Below are 10,911 nucleotides of genomic sequence, written 5' to 3'. Positions count from 1 at the left end.
TTCACACTCCTTACAATAATAATAATAATAATAATAAATTATGCTTGATAAATTATTAAAAATAACATCTTTTAATTTATTGAGGATTTCAAATTTGGTTATTTGCTTAGTAGGAAGCAAAAGGGAGGTGTTATACTATATATATTGACATCATGATCATGGGGTAGTAGACCTTTTTCACATTTACAGTGAAATGATTGATCCATTGATTAAATATATATAAGAGGCATGGCTAAAAGTAAAATCCATTTCCCTCTTGCTTTCAATTCTACCTTCTTTTTTTAGTTTCATGACCATGACTATAGTTTACTATTTGTATATATATATATATACTGTGAAGGACTTGGCTTCATTCTCTGACAATTCTGCATGCTACACCAATTTCTTATTTAGTAAAAATAAGTATTAATAACCCCTTAGGTATTAGAGGTTAATAAGTGGAAAAGTGTGGACCAAACTCTAGATTCCTAACTTAACTGGATTCTTAGGATTGGGACTGGCTTTCTGAATGGAACTATTTAGGTGAAGTTTTTCTTTTTTCTAATGAAATTAACCTTTAACTTTATTATTTTTATCACTATAAAAGTATTTTCTAAACTAATAATATTAGTTAATTTTACTAAGAGAAAATATTTAAAATTATAAGAAGAATTTTTAAAAAATAATTATATAAATTAAATATTTTTAATATTTTAAAATGTACAAATTAACTGCTTATAAATAAAAGGAACTATATAAGAACAAGAATAAAACCCAAGAGAAGAATTCATATAAATGATAGATATGAAACAAACATTATTTGTCTACGTTTAAGGATAAATATCACATTAACCTAAAAATATATATAATTTGTTGATAAACTAACATTATTATAATTTAACTGTGATAAATATCACATTATTATATCTATATGGTATGTGTAACTAAGAAATATTCTAAACAAATATTACCTTATAATCACCTAATATTAAGATATTTGCATGGCTATTCTCACATTTTAAATTGTTAAATTAGATAATTTATTAATTTATAAAACCACCTTTAACAATTTATATACATAAAAGATGCACACTGTCATTACAGCAGACATATCAATAGCCGCATTTTTAGACTTATAGTGACGTTTAAAAGCGCTAAAAAGTCTCTCAACGTGAAAAAATACAACAAGAAGCATCACTAAAACAAACATTACAACTATTAGTGGCGTTTGTGAAACAAAAAATGCCGCAAAAGATTAGATTAGTTAGCGGTGTTTTGGGCTTTAGGGTAATATTTTTTGTTCTATCTATGTAAGACAAAAAAATCCATCTTGGAACTTCTAATTAAGATATGAATGCACTGGTTGCACACAAAAATTGTTTAGGCCATATAGCGGTGGGTTTTAGCTAAAGACACCACAAATGTATACTCCTTTAGTGTTGTTTTTCATCCTAAAACGTCACTAATCAAAATTGATTTGTAAATATTGTTTTCTGCACTTTACTACCCAAATTTAAAATATCCTGTAACAATATCTAATAACAAATTTGAAATTTAATTATGACTCGAATAAAGTAAAAATACTTAACAACATACATAAACCAAAGTTTACAAACATTCAAGTGAAATGTAATGTAGTTTAACCACTAGAATAAACAAAGCATGAACCTAAGAAATCGCCTAGGGTAGTGAATTTTGCGCTTGATTCATCATCTGCTTCATAATTTCAAGTTGATTTTGAAGTTATTCATATTTTTTTCTAATATGTTGCTTCACTCGTTTTTCTCTATGCTTTTCTCGCTTCAGCTTCGGCCTTCATTTGAATAAAATTTTCACCCACTTGAGTCGATTGTTCTTTTAATCAATTAATTTCTGACTGAGAAGACTGGATGTACGATGACATATACTGAGACGAACTGGATCTAAAATATTTGGTCGGGATAACGAATGATCCTTGATAGCAAACTCAACCATATCTTTCAGGACTGAAAACTTTAGTAATAACTTGACTTTCTATCTCGTCCACATTAATAGAACCATGAGATGAAACCATAGCTTCATACTATACCCTTTTATCACTCAATTTTTCTTAGTAATCAATTAAGAATTTAGAACTAATTTAAACATTATTTAAAATAAAAATGTTATATAACATAATACAAATTTTATTTCTAGTAAATATACCATAATTTCTACAGCTTCAGGAGTCATAAGAGAACCATCTTTTTTACCCTTAAAAAAGTACTTAAATACTTTCTTAATCCAACAGTAAAAAACAATGTAACTTTTATATATATTACCCTTAATTTACAGTTATAGAAGCTGAACGAATTGATCAAGAAGTCAAAAGAGGAAGGGCAGTGTTTCAGACAACTTAAGGCGATGAATTACAACGATGCAGCAGAATTGAACAAAATAGCATATGAAAACAAAAATCAAGAAGCGAGACATACCTGATGTATTGTAGTTTAACAACTAGAGTAAACTCGTTAGATTTGATGAAGAAGCCGAAAGCGGAATGGACAGATGAATCTGAAGTCTAATTCCGATGGCAATGAAAATAAAATTTTGTTTAATGCAAAATATTTCCTGAATCAACAAAAAGGTAAAGTGCGACGGAGAAAAGAGACATACTAGAAGTTGGCGGCGGAATTGCCCGTCCAGCTCAGTTGGTAAGAGCGCAAGGCTCTTAACCTTGTGGTCGTGGGATTGAGTCCCACGGTGGACAATTCATAATTCTGACTGGCGGAGGTCTCCCACGGAAACTGCTCTCAACCTGGCATTGAGGGCAGGCTACTATCCTACCTCCCCTTATCCCATTACATATGGGAATAGGGTCAGCTAATTAAAAAAAAAACTAGAAGTTGACGGCGGTGGCGTGATGTTGCGCTGGTGGTGGCTTTCATTGTGGCTCCATGTTAGGGTAGGAAAATTAGAAAAATGGCAATGAAAAAAATTAGGGATGTGAAACTGGGTTGGTTAAATGACTGGACAATTGCGGCATTTTTTAAACAAACGCCACTAACGTATGATGAAATTGCGGTGTTTTCTATAAAAGGCCACTGAAGTACGCAAGGTAGTGGTGTTTACCCACAAATGCCACATTACGTTTGTCTATTGCAGCATCTCTGTTAAAAACACCACTAAAGGTAGATGAGTATCGCGGCACATTCCCGTAAACGCTGTTAATATTTTTATTTTGTGACGTTTTATCCATAAACGCTGCGTTATGTAAAAAATTAATGGCATTTTCTTTTTTAAAAAAAAAGCCACTAAAAACACCGTTAAAGACTTGTTTTGGTGTAGTGTGTACACTCGCATTAGAAAATTAAATTTTAGTGTTGAATAAATTTGTTCTCAAAAATGAATTCTTGAGTATATTTGTATTGAAAACAACCTTTGTTTTTGAGTATATTTTTTGCTTAATGCAATTGACTTTGAATGGGGAGTTTTAAACGCAAACGCAACGAAAACAATATATCTTAAGCACCGTTTTGATTCAAAACTAAAAAAAAGAGCATAAAAAAGGTGAACAATGTCGAAAATCAATTTAAAATTTTAGTTTTTGATTTAATTTAGTTATAGGTTTGGATATGTGATGAATAGTAGTATAACAGTTACCCTATTAGTCAAAAGAATTTTATGCAATGTCATGAGTTGAGACCCTCCTAAATGATATATGACAAAAATAAAATGCAAAAGAATTGCATAAATGTTTTTCCAATTCTCAAACGAATATTCGTTTGAAAATACATTATAAATGTTTTTTTATACAGGTAGTTTTAAATATTTTATTGTTTAGAACACTATCAAGTTCTCATTAAAAACAAAAAAAGAAACAATTATTTCTCCAAAGACTTCTTTTTCCAAACAAGAGTGCTAAACCCTTGAATTATATAACCCCAGCGTACCCAATGATTCACGAGTGGAATATTAAGAAATTAAATATTCTATAGATAGAAAAGAGAGGGAGGCCCCACACTAAATGATTGAGAAATGCCTGCCCCCTTTAAGAATCCGTGGCCATCACCCCACGAGGCAAATCAACACCCTACGCGTGGAAGATAAGATCAATCGTCTTCCTTTTAGTCAACGGTTCTGATATAAGGTCCATTGTGACCGCACTTTCACGGTATGCCTTTCAAGCACACCCGTGAAGGGACAAACGGAGGACTGAGTTCGACCCACTTGTACACGTGGACTATGATAATTGGAAGAACTTTGACAGACCCATGCAAGTTGCGTCAATTGGGACTTTTCCTCTTTCTATGTGATTGCCTTACGTAAAAAAAATTCCAATATTACCGCCTGGGTCCCTATGCGACACTGACAATCTACGATATGCAGTGCCAAAATCACCCTACAAGAATACAAAATTTTCATTTCAACCATATCATATCATCAATATTTATTCATTAGTAAATAAAATACCCCTCCAACTCTTAACTCTCTGTCTCAAAACAATAGTGTAACTTGTAGGAGCCAATGAGCCATCGTTATCAGCTGGTTCGCCCATTTGTGTTATTGATTTAAGAGCCACGTTAAATGATTGAAAAGTAATCGGATATCATAATTTTCTAATAATTAATTTTAGATTATTATAAAATAATATTCATTTATAATCTTTCTTAATCATTGACAACACATACACATCATACAAACACAAGAATAATATACCATTTATTCACATGAAATCATTTGATAGTATCATTTTTATAAATGAAATTATTCACACTTTTAATATATATTTTTGAAGCATCTCGTTTAGACCGGTGTCATTTAACTTACATCTCAATCGAGAAAATATATTTTTTAATAAATTAAGAAAGTATCACAAACCAACTTACCTTAGTGGTTGAAAGAATCATAGTTGTTTTAGAGGTCACGGGTTCAAGCACCAGTGATTGTAGTAGGGTGATTGAGTGTTCATTGTCAAATAGTTGAGACTTGAGGGTATTTAAAATAAATATTACTTTTTGTAATCACCTTAGTTTAATAAAATAAATAAATTAAGAAAGTACATTTATAACAATTAGTATATATAAGGTTACATCCATATCTCAATGGTATTATATTAATGAAAAACTATTACTAAAAATATTAGTTCTCTAATTTATAACAAATTTTAAAAAATTTATAAAAGAATTTATATAAAGTAAATATTATTCACATGTGTATGTTTTAATAATAGTAATTAAAGAAAAGAGAGAGAAAAAAAAGATTGAACACTGGCAATTCCAGTGTAAAATTCAAAGTCGCAACCGACAAAAGATCTTCCCAAAATTTTGTTGGGGTACGATGGAGGGGGGTAATAATTGAGACACTTTTTGTTGGGGGTGAAGCAAACTCTCTTATCTTCAACTTGTTAAAGTTTTTCTTAACAAGCTCATGCATGACATGTAGATTACAAGTTCTGGAAAAAAAACACACACACACATAAATCTATTTCCAGGGAGAATTACTGATTTTCCACTTTGCTTTTAAGTGGCTTCCAGAAAAATCATTAAATAGATACCCTTAAACGCCACTTCACCCAGTTCCGATTGCATGAGCGACTATCTATTGTTTCAGCCTTTTTTTTTTTTTGGATAATTGAAAAATTTATTACCCAAAGGAACAGTGTTCTGCTACAAAACAATCATCAATGGAGAAACAACGTAAAGTCAAGAACAACCTATTCACAAAACAGAGTATATGTTATTCAATACTCTATTTCTTACAAAGAGTAATATTAACACTATCAAGTTTATTAATATTCCGACCTCTAAGTTGAATTCCGACAATCTCATTGATAGCTTTAAGAATTTCTGTTGCATTTCTAGAGATTCTTTTGAACAACCTTCTATTTCATTCATCCCATAGAGAATAGAGAAATGCACACCATACAAGTTTCAAAATTGTGATAAGTAGGGATTTACCTTTCCAAGCATGAGAAGCCGATGCTAAGAAGTTGTTCCATGACATAGAAGGTGACCTTAATCCGGAGAGTTACAAAATGGCTTTCCAAAGAGAAACCGTCAGAGGACATTCAAGGAATAGATGGTCTCTTGTCTCCCGGTCCTCATTGCACAGAACACACACGCCATCGGTTATAATGCCCATACGTTGAAGCCTATTCCTAGTTGGTATTCTGTCCAAGATAGCTATCCAAGCAATCATGTTGTATTTTGGTATGTGAAGAGGAAACCAAATTAAATTATGCCAAATAACTTTGTCCCTCTTTACTCTAATCTCATCCCAAATGGTGCGAGTCGTCATTGCTCATGTAGAAAAAACAGTTTGTGCTTCTCTTTTAAGTTTTAGCAGTTTCCTGAAGCTCCAACTAGCATTAGTTCCACCTTCTGAGTGCCAGAAGTCTCTATCTTTTAACAAGTAGGATTTGATCCAAGCAACCCACAGTGAGCCCTCTCCTGCTAAGATATTTCTAATGAGCTAAATCATACACGATTTGTTCCATGTTTTTAAGTCCTTTAAGCCGAGACCTCCTTCAGATTTCGAGGTGCATATCAATCTCCAGCTTAATCTAGCGCCAGTAGAAGCTTTGTATGAACCTTTCAAGAGAAAACGAGAACATAGTTGCTCGATCCTGTTTATAATAGATTGTGGAACAACGTGAATTTTGATTTTAAAAGATCGGGTTGGTTTAGATTTTACGTTTGTAAAGGATTAACTGGCTGGGGAAGACGAAGCAAAAAGAGCATACCATGTTTTGCCCTTTTGTGCTTCTACATAAGAAAACGATGTCGTTTCTATGGCCGAGCAACTCAGATTTGGACTAGTACGTTTGGGCTTGGGCGACAATGAAATTACAATGTTATTTGGATTTATGGAATACACAGCCGAATTTAGAAGCCCGGTTTCTTCGACGCAGTATTTGCAATCTATATCCCGACAGAAAAATTTCAAAGAATTTAGGTTATATACATGCATTTTAATAAATTAATATATTTTGTCATTTAAGTCTCTAAGTGGTTTTGGTCAAGTTAAGTCTTTAACATTTTCAACGTTATGATTTAGGTACATACATCTTAACACCTGTTCAAAAATATGTTAAAAATCAACCAACCAAAAAATATTCACACGTGATATGATTTTTTATTTCTTTTAATTCTCTAAAAAAATAAAATCCAAAAATTTACAAACAAAAAAATCTATATTATTCATAAAATATCCCAAGACGAAGACTAGAAATAAGACGAGATAGATCGTGAGTTCTCAAGTCGAGTTTTATTTTAGATTTTCCGAGTCTAGTCGAGCTCGACTCAACACGTTTATAGCCCCACCCAAGACCTTTAATTCTGACGTCTACTACCATCATCGACAATCAACGACTCAACTATCGGGCACCACCCGCCAATCACTTACCCACCTATTGAGATGAATGTGTGTTTGGGCTTAATGATTTAGGATTTGAACTTGGATTTGGATTTAATAATATGGGTTTATGAATTTTAGGGGTTTGAAGCTACAATTAATGATTGACGGTGAGTGAGTAGACGATTTGTAACATCCTTAGCTCATAAATGTCTCGTAATACGAATTAAAGATATCACATCAATTCAAATGATATTTTTTAAACTTAAATGCTTAAAAAATTTGTTTCATTTAATAATTTTATTTTTAACTTTAATTTTTTTCTTAATCATATAAATTTATAAAATACTATTTGACCATAGAAAACAAATTCAATTTCAGTCAGTAATTAGGCAGTTCAGTGTTGTTTTATATCCATATACAATTGACTAATACCGCTTGATTTTAAACCATTTAAAATATAATATTTATACTATTTACTCATAAATACGATTAATACTAAAATTAAACAAAACTAAAGAAATAACTCTAATTACTATTAAATATAATGCACATGCCACTAATAAGTCAAAGTTAGATTGTCTTATTGATACTGTCGGTATGTTTGATTTTCCATAACATGCTGACAAGCTCCTTACTTCACGTCCATTACTTTATTCGAACCTACGCATGAAAATCATCACGCGCTAAGTAAAAGTTAGTGAGATAGAAGTATAACTAAAACATAAAATCCATAAAATATAAACAATAAACTAAAAATTAAAAAAACAATTAAAATTTCAAACCAGGCTAGTTATGTCGTTTTCCTTCTGAAAACCTGAAAATCATCATCTCATGATTTTATCAAAAATCATGTAATTTATCATCAAATATCAAAAATAACTTTTGTTCTTTTCATTCGAACATATTTCATATCTTTTTTCCAATTCTATGTTTTTCTTTTATATATTGTCATAACTTTCACACTTACTGTTATAACCCAATGTATATGTAAGAGAATACAATGTACGTGAGTATAAGGTGCGCACTAGGCACAACACAGTGCCGAATCATAACTGAAACTGCGATATGATGCACTTCAGTTCAATCATAACCTGAGCACCAATGGTGTTGAACATTGGTACACGAACGTACCAAAGCTGAACTGATAATTGATAAGCACTCACTTAATGGCATGCAAAATGTACATACGACTCTCAATGCAACATACAATGAGCTTATATTTATCATCATAAAATCATTTATTAAGCTACGTCTGATAACTGTAAAACATCTTATAACTATAAACATCTAATAGTTGAAAATCATCTGATAACTATAAATATCTGATAACTGAAAATCATTTGATAATTGTAAACTTTTAGAATTCATCATCATAAATATTATACTTGGACAATTCATACCCAAAAGCTTTCATAAAACTTGATGAAAAATATTTATAGAAATATTTCATACTGAAAATTTATAAATCATACTAGAAAATAAAATGAGGTTGACTTATCGCAAGTCGTCATCGATCGTAGTAATTAAATAAATAAACTAGACTCATTTGAATAATTTACTTATAAATCAAATATAAGTCTCACTAAACTTTAAAAATTGCTTCCACTACACAATTTATTGAAATTTCATATTCTGTCAGTTCGCACTACCTTCAAAGAAATATTATTCTATATTAATCTATATATTGAAAAATTATTCCATTTACACCACTGAAAAACTAGACCCGAATACTAATCTAACCATATAAGACACTCCGTCTAGTTCCACTTGTACAATTTATAGCGGATTTTCAATGTTGTCTGACATAAGCTGTTTTAGATAGAATCTACTGTCCTGTTTTCTGACCTATCATTGATTAAAAATTCATATCTTTTTATATACTCCTCGATATCAGTTGTCGTTTGTTCTAAACTTACTGTTCAAAACATAATTTCTAGGCAGATTTTACCAACTAGTGTCTTTAACTTATTCACTAGTTCTATTAGCTTACTAAATAAACATATAAATTTGAATCACACTTCACATAATACTAAGAGTCACTTCTTAATGTAACTCCGACATTGACTCATCACAAGTCAATGTTTGATCGAAACATATATACAGATGAAATGCACTTACCTTTGGCTCACTATCAAATCTTCTCCACAATAATCTTCTCGATCCCAAACTTTTTCCTTCCCTTCTAAGCTACTTGAATCACTAAATTTATCGTGGACTGACAACGTCATATAGTAACATAGAATATTCAAACTATTCGTTAGTATCGAACTAACATAATCTAAACTTAAATATAAAATTCGATAAAAATAAATCAGATACTTAAACTGATATAAAACTAAATCGTACTTTCATTATAATTTCAAACTTCTCAAAATATTCCTTAAATTCCATGAATATTTCGTTTCACTATCAACTCTTCAACTTTTATTAATTTCATAATCCAATCACTAATTATGAATTCTTTTTAGAATTCGTATCAACTTTCCTATTTAACTCATAATGACTCTTCACCATTATGATCATTTCACATTAATCACATAAAATTTCCAGCACCTCAATAAAATATTCAAATCAACACTTAAACATTCAAATGCTTGCAATTTCATCCTAAACTTTCTTAGACTTTCCAAATTCAACCACATAACTTGATAAACTTGAAATTAAATCTCAACTTAACAATTAAACCCAAAAATCAACATATTAAATAAATTTCCAGAATTACGATAATTTACTCAAATGATACTTTCACTTTTAACAAACTTAAAATCAAGTCCCCATAATATTAAGACTTTTTGAATTCCGCCCTCAAATTTTACCAAATTTGCAATTTGGTTCCAAACAACTTTCCAATTTAAATTTCCATCATTTTCAACAATAAAAAAAATCAGCATTAACCCTTCAAATATTATATTCTTGCAATAATATCCCACAATTCTCAAAGCTTGTATATTAACCCTTTTACTAACCCAAGGCTCCAAGTTGATCCAAATTGATCTCCAAATCACATATAACACTTCTAATATCAATTTTAGACCATAGGAATTTTTTCAATATTTTTCCATAATTTTCCCCAATTGGCTGAATATCACTATGTACATAGGGTGAATTTTCATTCAATTTCAAACATGAATTCAACATCCTTATATTAAATTCATGCTATTCTAACCATAACCATCAAATTACATCAAAATCCCAACATTTCCAAAAACTAATTATGCCAAATGGTATACAAACATGTACATGTCAAATTAATCATCATACATATCTTAGAATTAATCTCCAACCTCAAAAACATAAAAATCCTTTATCAATCTTTCAAAATCCTAAAACCCCACATAAACCCTAATTCTCAATCTCAACACACAATCATCTTCACCATGAAATATTAGCACCAAATGATAGAGAAATTCATGTAGACTAATTTTCTATTTCGCAACTTAATCCAAATATTAATCATGTAGCTTTAAAATCAAAGTAAAATCCTTACCTTGGAAACCCTTGAACTTTCGACCTAAGGAGAAAATGGCTGAAAAATGCTTAATTCTGTTGTTAATTCTAGTATTTAATATCTAATACACTTGGCAAAAAGTTAATTTAATTGAATTTAAAATTCAA

This window comes from Hibiscus syriacus, unplaced genomic scaffold (assembly GCF_006381635.1).
Source record: "Hibiscus syriacus cultivar Baekdansim isolate YM2019G1 unplaced genomic scaffold, ASM638163v2 tig00110556_pilon, whole genome shotgun sequence".
In the NCBI taxonomy this organism is placed as follows: Eukaryota; Viridiplantae; Streptophyta; class Magnoliopsida; order Malvales; family Malvaceae; genus Hibiscus; species Hibiscus syriacus.
Note: the sequence above shows the minus strand (reverse complement) of the source record.